The 19199-nt window shown below is 38.4% G+C and overlaps 1 protein-coding gene across 2 annotated transcripts in view; it reads left to right on the top strand.

Moving 5' to 3' along the window:
• LOC128865397 (voltage-dependent calcium channel subunit alpha-2/delta-4) overlaps nt 1-19199 on the top strand; it is a 175927-nt gene that overhangs the window by 124195 nt on the left and 32533 nt on the right. The gene's annotated exons all lie outside the window — the stretch shown is intronic.

Genomic DNA, 19199 nt, shown 5'->3' with positions numbered 1-19199 from the left:
GCGTGAAGTCTGGTATTCTTAGGTTCCGTTTTATGAAGTATCTTTACAGTTTTGTCGACCTCGTCCGATAATGTATAGTCCCACACTTCAGCAGCATAAGGTTGTATGGATCTATAGACAGTTTGAAAAAGCGTATTTTTTAACGATACTGACGATTTAGCAAGAAAGTCCTTCCAGGTGCAAATAATGTTTGCCTTACCCTATACAGGTTGTTCCCAGTAAGACCGAGTAATAATATTGCGGAAATCGATACTGTGTTGGCCATTTATGAAACATGACTTAAATGTGTGTGTTAGTGGTTTTATTCTCATGCGAGTAACGTTTGTACAGGGTGTACGAGGAAAAATTGCGAATTAATAGCTAAATTAAAAAGAATTACCAATGATAGAAGTTTATTTCACTACTACTTAACTATTACAACGAAGACAATTGCAGATTTTTTTTTAACTATTCCCCCAACCATTGACCATTACGACGGATACACACGTGCTACTCGCTGGAGAAGTGATCTCGGGATGCCATTAACCTCAGGAACGATATTTTTTAGTACTAAAATGATCGCTGGGCTTGTTTCATATACTTTATTTTTGAGGTACCCCAGAGAAAAAGGTCCATAGGGCTAAGTTTGGCTGACTTGGGTGGCCAGAGTATTTTGCCGATACAGCTCATCAGCTTTTTAGGGAAGAACTCACGCAGTATATCCATGGTTTCTCTGGTCATGTGTGACTTAGCGCCATCTTAAAACTATGTGTACTATGCTTCCCAACATTTTCAAGCAAACTTTTTTCTGCGGTATACGAAATTTGAGGAAATTTGCTTTATTAATTTCTAAGTTCTCGTAATTTTGTATTTTAGCAGATTATCTTCAGTTCCAAGTTCCAATGGAGATACCACAATGTTGATAGGTGTTACAAACATTAATTATCTAAAAATTATTCAAATTTATTTTTGCATAACTTTTTTCTAAATAAAAAAAAGAAATATTTTGAAACATTCTTTTTTGTTTGACCTTACGCGCTTTTATTTTGACCTTTACGCGCTCCAGTGCTTATCAGTTTGTATACTGCAGCTGTCTAGTTCACAATTGTCAAATATGACTCTGACGTACGATACCATTTGCAAAAATTATAAATTTTCCGATAGGATGATTAATTTTGCGCCACATTGTATGCCATCTCTTGCTAGATATACAGTCTACCACTTGTCTTTTTTTTTTGTGCTTGGCATAGGTTTGTATTTTTTTTATTAAACAAAAATTGTTTATGAAAAAATTTAAGTGGCAAATTATTTTCCAAAAACTAAAATAAAGGGTGGATAAATTTCAAGGGCCGGTATTAATTTTGAATAAAATACAATTTCCTTCTCTTTATTATGATAATACTGGTATGATTCAATTACGTATACAGCAAAACCACCTCCAAAGACCACCAAATGCAAATAGTTCCTTATCTAAAGGGTGGTTAAGTTTCAAGGACCGGTGTTGATTTTGAATAAAATACATTTTTTTTTAGGAAATTATTCTCATTTCTCTTTATTTTGATAATATTGGTATAGCTCAATTGCGTGTGAAACAAAATATCGGCCAAATGGCCGCCGCAGCCTCGGAGGTCTCGGCGGCACACCTCCATCCGATGGTCAAAATTTTTGATGACGCTGAGGCATAATTGAGGTTCTATGCCGTTAATGTGCCGAATTACCTAATCCTTTAACTCTTGAATTGTTATCAGCTTATCGACGTACACCTTTTCTTTCAAATAACCCCAAAGAAAAAGTCCGACGGTGTCGTTGACGTTTAGGTGTGGTTCACATTCAACATCGGCCCTTGAAATTTAACTACCCTTACAAGCGTATCATAGCAGGCTAATTTATTTCAAGACAATTCCAATGTTACTATGACAACTGTTCGATCAAAAGGAGAGGAAGAGCCTTACATGTCGTTCCATATAATAGAAATACTTAATGCATATTTTTCTGGCTACAGCGACAATTCTGACAGCTGTAGAGTCGCCATGCCGCTTTCTCGAAATAATTATCTCAATAAGAACGTGCGATGATGTTGTGTGCCGCTGTCATTTTCAGTGTGTTTACAAGTATACCATGAAATCAGTAAAGCAAATATTTGCCACAGCACTTTAATGCATTTGCTGCATGCAACGTGCAACATGCGTGCACCAGAACTCAAAGCCATGCCACAAACAGCGATACGGTGCAAGCAATTGAATGAAATGCATTTTTGCTATTGTTACTGTTGTGGATGTAGCTACTATTTTCCTGGCAATCAACAAGGTAAATATACAAACCAACAGCCAACCAATCGCACCGAATCGAGAGCCAGACACGTGGGGATGCACAATAGCAATAATTTACTACCGCACAGACTTACATTCATCGTTAAAACTCAACCAAAATATTTTTATATTATATTATTTGGCTATCTGGTTTTATCATAGAATGGAATCTAAAATTTTGTAATATGAAAAGGCACGCACAGCTTTAAAGGGGGGCCTCTTATCAGTGGCTTCAAAAAAGGATGTTTTTTCTCAATTTTTTTTGAAGCCGAAAAAAGCGACACACAGGAATAATCTTTTGCATTTATTTGAAAGCATGATTGAAGAATAATAATCTATTTTTTAACATAAATAAATAATATCACTTATCTTACACGCCATTTTCAAAAATATGGTTTTGAGGAAACGTGTTTCAAAGTTTTCAGAAGGTAGACAGTATACTCACACGAGGGATGGTACACAGGCCTGTAACTCCGAAATCACTTTGAATTCCGCTATAAAATTTTGAAGGCATATTCTCCTATAATATATCTATCGATTGCAGTAAAAAAATATCGATTTTTGAGGCGACTGATAAGAGCCGCCCCTTAATAAACATATAACTTAATATCAGAGATTAATCGTCCTCATCTATATATTTCGGAACCCGTTCAAGGTCATACAAATAACTCCGATTTCATTGCTGACCGCCATGTCTGTTTTAGACAAGAGTGCCGCGAGAAGTAACGAATAAATTGAAATGTACTTTAATCAGTCAACTTGTGGTACGTGGGATACTCTTTTGAAAATTAATGTAAAATACTCTCTATTTCTGTATTTTCAAAGATTCTGCTCAGTTACAAAGGGGCCTAATTTCAGACAATCAAGCATTGATTTTTTTTTTTGAGGCCCTTACACCCTTTTTGGATGTCTGGCAAGCTTTTGAGAATAAGTCTTCATGTTTTTCGCAATTGGAGTGGTCTACAGTTCTATGTAGATGGTTTTTATGAGGAGATTTTTTGTGGCAGAAATAACATCGGAGGTTTGCCATTGTCTGCCCAGGAACGACCGCTTATAGAAACAACTTTTGCTATCAACTGGTTTTTCGTGCACGAAGTTTTGAACCTGTGCACTTCCGAATGGTAATCACGGACCAACCTTTTCAGCTACGGTGACTCTAATGATATTCTAACTCTTTTTTACGTTTTACTTGCAAAACTTATTATTCTGTTCAGGTCGCATTTATGTTTTGTGTCATATGGCAAAAATATATTGTATATTCTTGGACGGTTGCTATTGACTGACTTAATATCCACTTATAAGTTCCGCATAAAGAGTTCTTAGAAACCTCAAACTCATTTGCAAGGTAACTGACCATTGCTCGCCTGCGTTCGATTCAAAAGAATCCCAAATCGCATATTCCCTTGAGAGACAGAGTGCAACATCTAACAACAGTTCTCATTAAACCTGTTCACAAATGACTCGTTGTTGGTTTTAGAGTATTTTACAAGAAGCTTCCCATTAGGCTTAGGTTCAAGTTTTCGAAATACGGCATCGATTGCCAAACAGAAAAAGCTACTATAAATGAAGCAGCCGATTAGAAGATAGACTTTTGTTCTGACAGCCGAGTAAAACTCAAAACTCTGGGCTCACTGAGGGTATGGACAGTTCAGCGAGCGCTGGGAAATACTGACTTTTAGCCCTGTAAAGCCATTTAATTGAGTAGATAGAAGGCGTTCGAGGAAGCTCCTAAAATTAAAAATTCAGTAACTCTTAATTGTACGCGGTGTCTTAATCGGACGCTGGTCTTAATCGTCATCATATCCATGACAAGCCATTATTTCAGAAAATTTTTGGAGAATATTTGGTATGAATATTTCCACGATTACTCTTCAGCTGCTCATCTTGCGGGAGGCTGAGATTCAAATATTCTGGCTCAAAGACTTGAATATTAGCCGCCAGCGAAGTTTACTCTTTAGCACACAGGTGTTGCCCTCCTTGATTCCTAAGCATCATCATTCAAATATATGCGTTAATCCTATTCAGCGCTCCTTCTTCAACCCTGAAAGAACTATTTAATCTTACCTATTTCCTTAGCAATTCTATTTAAGTCAGCCTCATGTTTTTGATATTTGGGTAATTGCTCCCGATACTCGTATCTGAATACAAGTGCTAATGCAGAAAATTTGTCAACAGCGATTATACAAGTCAAGGGATGGAACTTGTATCGGATTCTTAATTAAAATTCAAATTATAGATTTTTGGCTGAAATGCCTGCCTGTGCACTACCGCCGAAAAAAAGTCGGAAAAATCACATGGCGTAAGTAAAATGTTCGGCAGTTTATTTGAGCATCGATCCATTTACCAAAGCAATTGACGCTCGGTTTGGTTATTACCCGCACAATTGATATTTTTCAGAAAAGAAGTAGCTGCAGTGGAAAAGAGAGGGAGCAGGTAGGCCAATCCGGTAGGCAGCGGAGTTGTACGAGAGCTGCATATACATATCTATTGAAGATGTTGCTTGTGTGTGGTTACGCCAGGCATTGGCCATGGCAATCGCCAATTCGTTGACTGGGATGAATGGGCCTTTCATGGCCGAAACCACCTTGTTGTTATTATTTTTGTTAATGCTGTTGCGGATTTTTTCACGTGCCACGTCGCCATCAATATCAACAACAAAAATATCAACGTCACGCCGAGCCAACATAACCGCATCACTACCCACTCAGTCGTCTTTACGTTTCCTCTTTCCCCTTCTACGATACTCTTCCTCTTCCTCCCAATCACCACAACCGCAAATGCCACATTGGCAATTTGCACTCGTGTTGAACATGAAAATAATGAAAAACAATTCGTGCGTGCGGTGAGACGACTAGGTAACCAACCGGCTCAAATACATATCTACACATGGCAGCATCCAGGCGCAGCACAGCACAGCATGGCATCTGGAGAGGAGCGGCGTTGAAAGTCAGTTGCCTGAAACAGGCGCTCATAATGTGCGACCAGCAGTTTCAGCAGGTTGCATTTCCGTGTCGCGTGCACACGAAATGAAAAAATATAAATGAAATAAAAAACAACAAATAACAGCAAAACAGTAAACACATTGAGGTAATTGTGGGAGTCGCGGCTCGCGTCATAACTGCCGCCTGATGGGCTGGCAGGAAGATGCAACGCGCAGTTGGCAGGTGGACAATTGAATAGCCGGTGAAAATTGTTTGCCTGTGGGCATACCGAACTCTGACAGACACGCGAATGGAACAAACGAACAGACAGGTAGACAAATGCGCAGACTACGTGGCGTATGTGGAAAACGAATATTTACAATATGTACTTATGTGTAGGTGTGTGTGCGCGATGATGTGATGCATTGCGTGCGAACCGGGTCAATGCAACGTCACACAGGGGCATGCATCCGGCCAGTGAGGACGACAAGCCCCTCAATGGCGGCTCAGAGTAAAAAAGTTATTGTATACAAAACAGGACGTAGGAAGATGAATAAGTGCACAAAGAAAGATATGCCAGTCAGTAACTCAGTCAGTTGGTCGTTTGCTTTGGTTTATTCGTTCGCTGCAAGTCAATGACTGAGATGTCATTGTAATTCTTTGCTTAACTTTGTTTTTTTTTTTTCTCTGAGTATTATTCACAAGTTCTGGGGAAGTTTTAAAGATGTATAAACATTTTATAACCTGTAAATTTATTGAATTATGGCTAAGAAATTAGATATTTCAACCCAAAACAGTAATTCGCTTTAATAAAAAATGGAAATAGTAGTAATTGTTGAAATTGAAAATCTACAAGCTTCTATTTCTGAGATACTTATTTCGTCAATAACTTTTAGCACTCTCCAAAAAGGCGGGCCCTCCAGGTCGGGAGGTCCATTGTTATACCACTAGTTTGGACTCAAATTCCCTCCCTAATTCCCAATGCAGATTCGCTTCCAGTTATCACTCGATTTCCGCATAAACTAATTCCCAATGTAGTGAAAGCACTTTGTATCTCGCAAAAATGGTAAAATACAGTCCAGTTTGCTAGACATCCAAATAAGTAAGAACTTAAACAGCGATATGACGTGTTGGCAAGAGCGAGACAGTGACAGAAGAAGTGCTGAACGCTCTCCATGTCCTAAGCATTACTGCAGCTGTGGCAAAAGTAATTTGAGAGAGATGGCATACGTTTCCCATGTGCTCTAAGATCGCGATTTATTTGGATGCAAAATTTTATGAAATTTACTACGGAATGTAAATCTTAAACCTTCCACAAGGGATGATAAGGGCAAGATCCGAATAATATTCAAGATTTATCTGAAAAAGTTTTTCGAATATTTCAGACTGTGACCAAGGGACACTTGATTATATATTGAATATAATAAATTTAAGGAAATAATCATAGTTTATTGCTTTTATATCCCATATACACCCTTTCTTCAAGCATATTTTCCAAAGCTTCTCAAAATGCCCGATATTCAACTTTAGAGTAAATGGAAAAATAAAACTGAATCGTGCGTCATTTATAGTCCGTTACTGCATCGCATCACAGTAATCATAGTCTAATTGTGTTATTGTGATTATTTCATTCTTCCGAGGTTACGTATACGCATAGCTTAATTTGGGATACATGGCGTATGAGTGATTGAATGCTGCTTAAAATATGATTTAGTACTTGGCTGTAAGCTATATACGTTATTATTACGTTCGCTTGAATGTAAGTTAATTGAAAGCTGCTTCAAATTAATTTTCTCCCGATAACGTAAAAATTTGTAGATGGCTTAGTTCGACTTTTGTGGGAATAAACCGCAAGCTCGTTTTACTTCACTGTGCAACCCAGTTGGCTTTAGAAATGTACGAAATCAAGAAGTTCTGAGGTTCAGCATCTAGTTGGCTTCGTAACAGTAACAAACAATGGGGAACAGAAGACGTCAAGAGAAGTTAAAATCAACACGTAATTGAAGGGGGAAACCGGTTTAGGAGGCCAAAATTTTGATGTTTTCCGATAATTTTTTGAACAAAGAAGGAATAATCAGTTTTGTTAAAGTTTAGAGGAAATTTTTTTTTCGAAATTTTCTCTAAAATCAACAGCATTTTTTCTTATTAACAACATATTTCCTAAGAATATGAACGTAATTGTGGTAAAAAAATATTTAAAATTGTTTGCTTTTGAGGCGCTTGAACTCAAAGTAGTTTTTTTACACCATATTTTTTCATCTATTTTGCTAAAAAAATCATATTTTAAATAATAATATAATCCCAAAATTAGGTTTATATAGATTAGAATTGAATAAAGAAAAATCCCGAAAAATTTTAGAACGATTGGTCGATAACTTTTTAAGCTAGGATTTCCACCAGTTGAAAAAAAATAGTTTCGAGAAAAACGTCGTTCTAACTAACGCGAGCTACGGGCCGTCACTTAAGTGCTCATAGAATCTGGAATAATGCGAATTTCGCTTTAAAATTTTTACGACATATTCTTAAGTAGTTATACTAAAGACTTATGCAATAAAAAAAATCGATCTTTTGATCAATCTAAACCGGAAAGTGGGAATTTTATAATTAAAAATATTTTTTTATTTTGATTCAAGATAATCAGTTTGCTAAGTGTTTCAGTCACAAATATAACCTTTTAAAAACCTTAGGCGGAATACGTTTTAGTTGCCTGCGCCAATTTAATTACGTTAAATACAAAGTATTTGGAAAAAATAGTTTCACAGTTAAAAATCTCAACTTTCTGGTATCTGAAAAGTGAATGCACTTAAGTGTCAATGGAGTTTCATTTCATAATAAAATCTTATTTATATAGAAACCTTTCCCGTGCCGCTAAGCCAAAGTAATACCTTTATTGTAATATTGTTAATAGAATACGCCAATATTTAAACTGGAATATTAAGTTTATCTGGGTCCGTTTCTCCAAGAGCTTTCAAATTTACATGCCGCTGTTCTAACGTTTCAGACAAACGAGCTTAGTAATGTATAGTTGAAGGCTTTATAGATGTATATACATATGATGAGTGAAAGACTTTTGTCTGTATACTTCAAGGGAGTTGGCGTTTTCTATATTAGCTAAGCACATTTTTCATAGGCCTTCATGCAATGTATTAGAGTAATAATTTTCCTCCAAATTATTTATCTTCATGTAACTTCGTAAATGAACAACCCGGAATAGGATTTTTAGATATGTCTCAATCCCAATGCCACTTAGCGAATACAAAAATCTTATAAACCTTCGCGAAAATGTTTTTTATTTTATATTTTTTACGTATTTAAACTTCATCGATTAGAGTACATCTCTTATAATTTAATTGTTTGAATATAAAACTATGGCAAAATATATGGCCTAATTACAGTTTAAAAAATGTAACAGAATATTTAGTTTAGACCTTCAAATAAAATGTTTAAACTCTTGAGTGTGGAAAGGTTTCGGAATTCGTCTCGATTCCTCGTTAGGAAGCCAAGTATAGGCCTAGACTTAGTAATCATAAAATCAATATGTTTCGAAGAATATTTTCTAAGAAAAAACGACACACAGATTCTTCTTCTTATCGATTTTAGTGACAGTAACAGTTTCTAACTTATAATAACAGCCAATTGTCACTTTACGTCTACTGAAAGCAAATACTGAAATTTCCCTGCTTTGAGAAGTAAGCATTAGCATCACAACATGCCTATCAGACACGTTTTCTATCCGCCTGTATATCTTCAGGACATCTGCATAACGTTATGTTGCAAATGATCCGGAATTCTCATCATCATCTTTTAGCACTAAAGCTCTTCGTGAGCTTTGGCCTGCTGCATGTGAGACATCAGTATAGTTCATTGATGTCCTCCTCTAGTTCGTCGGTCTATCTTGTTCTCGTTCTTCCTCTGTGAATGCTTTTGAATGCTCCGGCCCCTACAACTTCCTTCTGCGCGCTCGTACAGTCCATTCTTTTTAGATTATTAGTCTTGATGTGAGAGTTTCGTTAGTGACGCGTACAATCTGTTAGCTGTTTGGACTCTCTTATCAGTTTGAGGCTTAAGTAGGTAAAGGATTCTTTGATTTCAAATGAAAAATCGCAAATTTTCAGTTTGCCTTATGCTGGCTTATTTTGAAAATAATGGATTTCTACTTCCCAAAACTAATATATACCCGCAATAGGTTAGGTTAGGTTAGGTTGAAGCGGTTGTCCTGTGCTATACACTCAGGCTCATAGCCCATTGTGATGCCACGTGGGGAGCTTTCCCTATTTCTCCTAAAACCATTGTGTGCTTTTCAAAAATTTTAAAATATCTCCTATTTCTGTGGAACTGAGATCTTCCAACTCGTTAAAAAATTGTCTGCCTAGAATAGCAAATCTCCGTCTGGATAGAGCCGGACAGTGGCACAGTAGGTGCGAGATTGTCTCTTCCTCGTCCTCATCTAGACAACTTCTACAGAAGTCATGTGTTTGCACACCCATCCTTTGGGAGTGCCTACCTATTAGACAATGTCCCGTTATGACTGAAATCAGTGCTAAGATTGTGTTTATTTTGGCTTAGCAGAGATTCTGTGCGTTTAGCACTAAGAGTCGGCCACCGTTGATAGGCGATTTTGCAGGTGGCTTCATTACGCCATCTTTCGTTTGCTTTCCTTACGATTTCTTCAAGGATAAATAGCTTACATGTTTATAAGGGTATGCCTATGTCATTGTCTATGTACTCATCGGCCAACTTGCTGCCGAGTCTCGCTAGTTCATCGGCTCTACAGTTACCCTCAATGTCGCGATGGCCAGGAACCCATATTATCCTTAGGCGAAATGACTCAGCCATCTCGTTAAGAGATGTGCGGCATTTCATGACTACCTTGGAGGTTGTCGACTGTTTTGTGAGGGATTTTATCGCCGCCTGGCTGTCAGTGAAAATGTAGATGTCATTTCCAGATATCGCATCACACAGTACCTGTTGCGCGGCTTTCGTTATTGACATGCGTTCGGCCTGAAAGTCACTACAGTAGTTGGGGAGCCGAAAACTGAAGGAGATCCCCAGATGCTCGGAGTATACACTTCCGTCCACCCTGCCCTCGAGCTTCGAGCCATCTGTGTATACATGGATAGACTCGCCCTGTCTTACATCGTCCCGTTCCCACTCTTCCCTTGAGGGTAGGAGGGTCGTGAACGTTGTAATGGCAAGTGTGGGCGAGAGTGCATAGTCCACCAATCCGGGAATCTCCGAAGTGCCAGCCAGGTTTTTGCCGTGACCGTAGCTCTTATTTGACCACTTACTTAGAGTATCCAGCCTTATTATCGTGCTACACGCGATATATTTTGCCAGCAGATCTACCGGCAGGAAGTTTAATGTCGCATATAATGCTTTTGATGGTGTGGTTGACATCGCGCCAGTTATGAGAACAGATACTAATCTCTGAACCATGTCAAGTTTTTTGATGTTCACCCCATTCTCAAGGGCATTCCACCATATTACAATACCATAGTAGAGAATAGGCCTAACCACTGCTGTGTACAGCCAGTGTATCATTCTGGGTTCCAATCCCCATCTCTTTCCAATTAGCCTTCCGCAGGAGTACAACGCCATCATAGATTTGCGTACTCTATCTGCGACTGTGTGCCCCCAATTTAGCTTCCTATCCAATATTTATATAAACGGTATACTTAGTTTTAGGTCATTGGGTGTGTGTATTAGCGAATTTTCCACTTTGAAGCTATACTTGCCACAGGTCATGAACTACACAACTGATGAACAACAAAGCCACGCAGTTTTTAGTCTACACAGAAATACCAACTACAATTGAGTACTTGGTAGACAACTTCTATTAGCGAGGTAAAGTCGGTTAGGTTCCATAAATTGATACCAAGTTATATTGGCCGGTTGGCCTTTATAGGAGACATTTGGTGTAGTTGGTATGCTTGAAATTATTCATAAACACTAAACGGCATAAGGTTTGCAGTGGAGCTCAAACAGAAATCGCACTTCATAAATTGTTGCATGTTTTATTTGCAAAAACAATTAACATCCGTTACAAACGGCAAGGCAATATAATAGTCAGTTCAAGAACTATGCAGACATTTGATTACAAAGAACAAATACGAACAATAGTACTCTTACATACTCGCATGTACTACACAACTCACAATGTGCAAATCCTCCACTAGAAGATGAAGTGGAGATGCTGGGTCCTCAGAGGTGCCGTAATTATCAACAAGAAAATTATTTCCTACATCTTCACAGTCGAGTGTGTGTATGCCCAGAGTACAAAAAATGAACGCATTGATTCCCAAGTGCGATGTGCAAAAATGTGAGAATTATGTCTTAACTGACTTGTTTACATGCACTTTTCCAACGACTTCAAAATGCTATGTTCTTACTTTTTCAGTTGAGCTAAAATGCAAGCAAGCGCTTTGTACTGGTGTATTTGCAGTTTCTATGTAATTCACTTGTTTTTTATTTGTTGTTAAGAAATACGCAATAACAAAGAATATGCTTAGGGCAGCGCGAGGGGGAAATTGGAAAAGTCGCTTCAACAAATCAAAGACGGAATTGAAAACCTTGAAAGTATGAGTCACCGAAATCGAAGAGCAAGAAGTAGCGGATGGAAAAAAGTTCGGAGGCAAACTAAAAAACGGTCAGCTAAGCTGCTAAAATTGAATGCTGCCCGAATATTGCTTAAAGAGGATAGAAACGCAAGTTTAAAAGACATGCTGGAGCTGGCAGACAAACAAATAAAGAAACAGACTGTAAAAGCCAGCCAAATGAACAAACAGACAACGGTGAAAAAAAAAAAACAGATCTCAAGGGATTCACAGCAGCCAAAGGAGGGATGCCACGAATTCGAAATAGCTAAGCAGTTGATGGTCGTTAGTGCTTCCTGTTACAAGCGAAGTTATGCGAGTCCAGTAGCACCAATGAACTACCAAGTATATATAGAAAAATAAAAAAAAACGAATACAAATAAACTAACAAACAGTTAGCCAGACCTTCGCAGTCTGAGTTCACACTATCCGACACCGCAGACGCAGCTGCCTGTGGCATTACGTGCCATGCCATAAACAACAATGGTGGCGTTAAAGGAAGTGGACGCACACTCACATACATACATGCATGTATGTATGTATGCGTTCGTAAAAGCAACAGCCAACTAAATGTGTTAGTCAGTAAGTAAAAACTTGCATTCGTTCACACTTATCATATGCCTAGGTGTACTTTTTGAATTATGAAGGCGTCGACCCAACGGCGGTTGTTGTTGATGTTATTGTCGTTTGTTACTTCACTGCTCCGCTTGTTTGTCTTACATGAGCTTTTTTCGTTGTAAAGTCTGCGCACTTTGACTATTTGTGTATGGCAGCAACAACAACATCAATAGTAAACGCAAGACGATTGCATAAAGAACACGCAGCGTTGACTTGCCTTCGGACCTACAAACATACATAGTTTGGCCACATCTGCTGCTTCTACTCTTTTACTTTACTTCTTTTCGCCATTTTGTGCTTTTAGTTCTGCTGCTGCTACTGCTGCAACATCTGTCAACACACGACATGTCGACAGCTGGGCAACGCATGTTGTCTACATTAAAATGCACTCACTCAGTCGCATCGCATTTGGTTGGCATATAAGGAGTGCGGAGTAAAGAGCAAAGCAACGTGTTGGCGCCGGTGTCAGCCTTACAAATACACAATTGTCAGTTATTATTGGAAAAAAAGAGGGAAAAGAATAAAACTATTGCAGTTTGTGTAGTGTTAGCGAACAGAACTTTATTCGTAAGTGTTGTTTGCCAACGGATTTGCAACGAGATGCTTCAGCTTCAGCAACATCACGCATTAGCAATACGCATTCGCACACACATTAGAAGTTGCAAGCACTTGATGCTAGAATATTGATACTAAATGCCAACATTTTAGAAATTGCTAGCAATCCTTTTAGACTTTTTAAAGCTGCCATTCGACTGGTTCCGGGTGCAATGCCCACTGTGGACCAAATGAGGAACGATTTTTACACTAGTCTAATAAAGCTCGGCCACCGTAGCCGAATGGGTTGGTGCGTGATTACCATTCGGAATTCACATAGGGAACATTGGTTCGAATCTCGGTGAAACACCAAAATTAAGAAACACATTTTTCTAATAGCGGTCGCCCCTCGGGAGGCAATGGCAAACCTCCGAGTGTATTTCTGCCATGAAAAAGCTCCTCATTAAATATCTACCGTTCGGAGTCGGCTTGGAATTGTAGGTCCCTCCATTTTTTGGAACAAAATCAAGACGGACACCACAAATAGGAGAAGAAGCTCGGCCAAACACCCAAAAAGGATGTACGGGCCAATTATATATATACAATATATAATAAAGCTTTTACTTTCTAGTGGAAAATATTGCTAGTTAAAACAGCAAAAGACTACTACAAATCTCCAACTTTTAATTTTAGTTGAGGTCTGAAACATTTTTAATAGCAGATATTTCATACTAGATATTTTTCTAATATCGGAGCATAGGGCATCTACTACTCCTCTTCGCCAACACACACGGTTTTGAACCATATATCACAGTTCGTTCCACGTAAAGCCAAATGATTTCAATTCAGCTTCTGTTGAGCATCTCCAGGTGGTTCATGGCCTACCCACTATCCGGACAGCTTGCTGGGAAGGGTTCCAACGCATGACTTGCTTAGCAATGTTGGTATCACTTTTTCTAAGCGTATGTCCTATTCTTTGCGATTTCCTTTTCAAATCTAAGTCGAGCTGATTAGCTGGCCGAGCTGTCCAAACAGGTCCTAGTTGCATACTATAAGGGGCTAAAAATTCGCAAAATACGCCACAGGCAGTAGTTGGTAAGCGTGATTGCCGCGGTTGCTTTCCATGTAGTGAAACTAGTATTTTTTCATATTTTCTATAATAAGGAGGCACATAGGGTCCCAAATTGTATTGTAGTATGAATAATTTTTTTTTCATTTTATGCCTACTCAACGCTCACAATACTAATTTTTTATGAAATTCTTAGAAATTATGACTAAAATCATATCTGCATACATCCAAAATCTCTTTCCCTGTATTTCAAAATCTTATCTCAAAGAATGCAATTAATTCGTAACAATTTTCTTGCGATGATTTATCAAGAGATTCGGCGTATATTATCGATACAGAAATGCATTGACCGATTTATTTCGACTTTTGGTGTTAAAGCAACACATTTCACCACTATGAATCGCTGGTACACTTCTGGTAAACTTCGATCTTTTCAGGATGAATTTCGTGAAGGCCATCTAAAAGCAGTTGTTGTGTGGATTAGATTTGTGGTGAGTTGGACAAGTCCAAGCACTCAGTGAGGAAAACAATTGTACAGTACTACACCCGGATAGTTTACAGTGAAAGGAATAGAGAGGCAGGATAGATCTAATGTGTATGGTAAGACTGAAAATTTTCTTTCAGGTCGCTCTTCCGCGAATCTTTTAGTTTCATTGATGAATCTAAAAAATTCCGAAAAAGGAAGAGCATGAACTTTATATATAATCAGTACCTCCCACCCCAACAGCCCAAGTCTGATTCTAGAAAACGCCGGACAGCTCCAGGGAAAATGCTCTGTAGTGTCCTCATTTTTACGGTAGGATAGGCATATTGGGTCGTCAATGATTCCCATGGTAGCCATATGCTGACCACATGCGTTGTGCCCTGGGATTACACCCACTTGTAGTCTCAGGTGCTTCCTACTAAGTTTTGGGAGAAAGGTCGCTCATTTTCTATTTGATTCTTTCACAAAGCACTTGTCTACTCTGCCGGAGCCCAACCTAGAACAACGATTTGTATAAGTAGACCTCATGAAGTCATCAACTCATAGCTGGATCGATGCAGAATTGACACTTAAAAGGGGTTTAGGGCCAGGTGGTATGCTTACAGAGCCTTCATTAGCCAGTTTATCAGCAAACTGGTTCCCTACAATACCGAGTACTCTTTGTTGAGTTTTGCTATACTGTTCAGTTTTGTCTTACATTCACCGACTAATTTCGAAGAGCAGCGTGAGTTAGCAAGAATCTAAAAACAGTTAGTTCGGTCTGGATTGGTACATAACCATTGGTTTGCCGCCGATGACGAATCATTTACTAATCAAGACAATGCGAGCTCTCGCGTGTCGACTCACACAAGAGAGTTTTTAAGTACTTCAACAAGTACTACGAATTAATTCACTTTACAACCCTGATTTTGCACATAATGATTTCTGATTTCTTTTTGTTTCCAAAAATCAAATATAAGATGCGAGGTCAACATTTTTCAAAACCCGAAAATTACGGCTGTAATTTGATATTATTATTGTAGGATATCTGGAAAAAACATTATTACACGCAAAAAAAAAAATTAAATCTATTAGTAATTGGCGCGTACATTACAATACTTTAAGATGTTTGGCTGAGTTCTTCCTCCTATTTGTGGCGTGCGTCTTGCTTTTTCTCCATAAATGGAAGGATACCTAATCTTATGTCACCTCCGAATGGCAGACAGTTTTTTATGAGGGGCTTTTTCATGGCAGAAATATACTCGGAAACTTGTCATTGCCTGTCGAGAGGTGACCGCTATGAGAAAAACTTTTTCTATAATTTTGCACAGAGATTCAAACCTAAGCAATCTCAAATGGTAGTCACGCACCAACCCATTCGACTACGGGGACCACTACTCAAACCCAGTTAAAATTTAAGCTGCTAAAGCGAAAATCACCTACCCATCCGAAAGATAGAGTCAGAAGCCGTCAGTAAGCTTTGTATTCAAAAAGGAAAATTGGTATTGCGGAGCGAGTCGAGAAGGGCACATAAATTAAATACTATTCCGTTAATAGGGGCAACATTTTTTCTTCTTTTCGTTAATTTTTATTGTTTATTTTAAAACATTAAATTTGGTTATTTAGGCGAGTTAGCTTTTGCTACAGAGTACTTAGTCATATTTAACCACAGACGTCCTGCTTAAGTGTATTTGAATCAATTACGAGACCATGCCAGTTACATGGCATGCCGACAGTAGATTCTGGGTTTTATAGTAACGGTTACCCCTCAACTGCTATTGGCGAACCACTTCTGTTCAGAGTAGACATTCCACCTTATAATTTCTTAAATAAAATTTTACGAGAAGTTTGTCCACTTAAGCGATTTCGATAGAGTTTAATAAAGCGCTCCAGTCGTTTCTTTCTCGTGCTAACCGGCGCCATTTGGGCATACGAAGTGAAGTTCACTCGTTCAATCTACATACCTATTACTATTAGCAGGCCGTGAAGAATGAAATTTGTGGAAAGGGGGGCATTAAAAAACGTGTTGAGCTTAAAGCTGCCTTGATGTAGGCCAGACTCAGGAAATTTTATAAAACTCTGTAGTACATTTGGTAGAGGTCAGAGTTCATTAATTATATTTGGCGGACCAATTCGAGGATATATGTTGAGCAGTAACACTAGAGCCCGATACGTTCATAAATGTTTCTAATGATTCTCGATATCGCTCTACTACGGTAAAATCCCTGTTAAATATTCCCGATTATTACACTTTCGAACAAACGAATTTAAGAAAGTTCTTAATATAAATATTATGAGTTTACAATTACTTACTTACTTATTGTACTTACTTACTTCTAAGTATATTGATTATAACCGTGTGCTGGTTTTGGCCGAGTCCACAATAGCGCGCTAACTGTTTCCGTCCAGAGCTCGCTAGTGTCAGTTTGAAATTTCGAGAGCTGGTCCTGCAGCACTTAGCCCTTCCAACGATGGTGCGGTCTTTCCCTTTCTCGCATTAATTTGTGGGGTACCGTGCCTTGCTGTAGCGTCTTCGTTTAAAATGGGTGGCATGGCGAGCCAGCGTTGACGCAATATTTTTAAACTCCATGTTTCTAAATAGCTCACACAACTCAATGTTCCACCATGCGAGATACTCCTCACCAACGTGCAGGAGACCAAAGCTAATATGGAGAATTTTTCTCCTGAAGGCCCCCAAAACTTTCTCATCTGCTATTAACATCGTCCATGATTCTGAGCCATATAGGAGGACGAGAATGATGAGCATTTTATATAATGTCTGTTTGGTCTTTCCAGAGAGAGTTCTACTTCTCAATTACCTAATGAGCCCAAAGTAACCCCTATGCGAAAGAGTTATTCTGCGTTTGATCTCCAGACTGACATAGTTCTTGTTGTTGATGCTGGTCTCAAGGTAGACTAAGTCCTTCACAACTTCGAACTGCTGGTTGTCAACACTGACTTATACAATGTGTAGTCCAAAATAAACAAGTCTGAACTAAAATGGAAACGACAGGAGCTTTGTTCTGATAACTTCGAGTTTATTTATTCAAAATAGCTCCCTCTGGCCTCAATACACTGTATTGCGCGATCTAAAAACTTTTCAAAAGAGTGTTTCAGGTTATTGACCAGAATGTCCTTCAAGATGTCGGTGTAAGCCTTTTGGATGGCCTCTGCGGACGCAACCCGTTTTCTTTTCATGGCCAAATGAGATTTTCCGAATAGGTAAAAGTTACAGGAAGCCATATCAGGCGAATACGGTGAGTGATTGATAGTTCAAAAGTGATTTCTAGTCAAAAATCAGTCACAAGAGTGAATCGATGAGATGGTGCATTATCATGCAGCTTCCTCCTTCGCGGTATTCAAGGCGAATTCGTCGAATGCGATAAAACAAACGCTTCAAAACGCCAAGATAGAAAATTGTATTGACGGTTTGGCCTGTTGGCACGAACTCCTTGTGGACAATTCCCTTGGAATCGTAAAAACAAATGAGCATCGATTTGTATTTTGACTTCCCCAAACGCGATTTTTTGGGGTGGTGGCTCGTCAGAGAGCTTCCATTCGGCACTTTGATGCTTAGTTTCAGTTTAGTTGGAAAAACTACGTTTCGTCACCAGTTACAATGTTGTAAAGGAAGTTCTCGCCTTTTATCGCCTCTTTAATGAAGTCTTTCGAACGTTGAATTCTGAGCACTTTTTTCCTTTCAGTTAACTTGTGCGGAATGAAACTTGCACAGACCTTTCGTAAGGCCCAATGATCAGTTAAAATGCGATAAGTCGATGTTTTGGAGATATTCAACTCCGATTCCACGTATATCAACGATGATTTTGGTTCACTTCCGATAAATTTACAAACAATTTCGATGGAGTTTTCGGTGATTACTGATTTTGGGCGGCCCGTATGTTCATTGCCATTTATGTCCTCACAACCATCTCTGAAACGTGTAAACCAGTCATGAACTCTGGCACGAGATAAACAATTATCGCCATAAACATTTTTCATCAATTCATATGTTTTGGTGAAGGTGTTACTGACTTTAAAAGAAAATTTGGTATTAGTTCTTTGTTTGAAACTAATTTTTGTACCGATGACACAAACATACTGACACTTTAGACGCAATAACTTCGCTCCCACTGAACCGAATGTCACCAAACTTTCACTTGAAGTCAGCTAGGGATATAACTTCCAACGGACTAACTCATTAAAAAGATGGCGCCATGAAAAACATTTCACTACCTTCCAACTAACAAATAAACAGAACCATAAATTATAAACCAATGTCAAATAATAGCACAAATCGTTGCGTAAATTTCGAGGGTTGAATTCGGTAATACATATTTCATACTCGCAACCTAATCTAGCGTTTGGATTTTAATCTATTTATTTGTTGGACTTGGACAGTTAAAATAACATCCGCGAAGTATCAAGATATTTATTTTATGGTTAGACATTTCCAAAAGAAATCGCTTTTTAGTTGAGCAAAGTTAAAAAATATTAAAAACACTCAAGAATCGAACAATCAGCCGAAACAGGAGTGCCATTTGACCACCTAGAAGACGCGGTTCGTGTCCCTTAGAATATTTATTATGGAGCACCATTACAAACAAATATTACGGCAATTACCCAAAGACGATCCAGGAGTTGAATCATGAAATCACAGATTCCATTGATAAGATAAATATCGAAATTCCTTAAAATGTACCAAGAAATTGGGTT

This window comes from Anastrepha ludens, chromosome 5 (genome assembly GCF_028408465.1).
Source record: "Anastrepha ludens isolate Willacy chromosome 5, idAnaLude1.1, whole genome shotgun sequence".
NCBI lineage: Eukaryota > Metazoa > Arthropoda > Insecta > Diptera > Tephritidae > Anastrepha > Anastrepha ludens.
The sequence above is the reverse complement of the archived record's forward strand: the minus strand, read 5'-3'. Positions and strand labels throughout refer to the sequence as shown.